Here is an 827-nt window from a genome sequence, read left to right as displayed (position 1 = left end):
GGAATTCCAATTTATTGTACGTACGTTGGAATCATACATGATCACGGACGGGAGAAAAGCGTTGAATCGTTCCCTTGAGCCTTTGACGACGAGTTGCGGCTGCAAGGAGGATTTTTCAGTGTTTATTTTCTTCCAATCTTCTCAGAACAATTATGGTGAATTCGTTTATGTTGAATTCCATTTCTAGCATGAGCTAAATTTTCTTCATTCTAGGAAAACGATGTAACCTATTTCCGAACTATGCTTGATTGTCTATGCTAATTTAATGCAATTCTCTCTTTGTTTATCTGATTTATTCTGAGTTTATTACTTCTAATTAACTGGCCATTGATTAGATGATAAGTAATCTTGTGATTTGCTATCGAAAGAGGGAATCATAGGGTAGATCTTGGATATTTCAGCATAGGTAAGTATAGAGATCGAAAGACTTGTATGAACCTATGTAGTAATTAAATCATTGATCTTATTGCTTTCTTGTTTTTTTAATTTGCATACTCTTGTGTGAATTGATAAACTAGAATCACTTCCAATTGACTATCGAAAGAGGTTTTTGGATGAATTAGAGATTTGCTAATAAATAAAAGAGAATTAAATTAAGTTAGCTGGATGAGAAAAGCATAGTGAAGAATTAGGTGAAATCGATTTCCTAGAAGTTTTCTTCCCATTAAGTTGATCTTCGAATATCAGTTTTATTTCCTTTGCATATTTCTTTTGAGTCGATTTTAGTTTAAATTGCAACTACAAAAATTTTAGTGATTCCTCTAGATAAAATCAAGTTTAGTATAATTTTGGTAATTGGCAAACGTAAGGTACCAATCCCTGAGGAC

Source organism: Carya illinoinensis, chromosome 12 (genome assembly GCF_018687715.1).
Source record: "Carya illinoinensis cultivar Pawnee chromosome 12, C.illinoinensisPawnee_v1, whole genome shotgun sequence".
Taxonomy (NCBI): domain Eukaryota; kingdom Viridiplantae; phylum Streptophyta; class Magnoliopsida; order Fagales; family Juglandaceae; genus Carya; species Carya illinoinensis.
The sequence above is the reverse complement of the archived record's forward strand: the minus strand, read 5'-3'. Positions refer to the sequence as shown.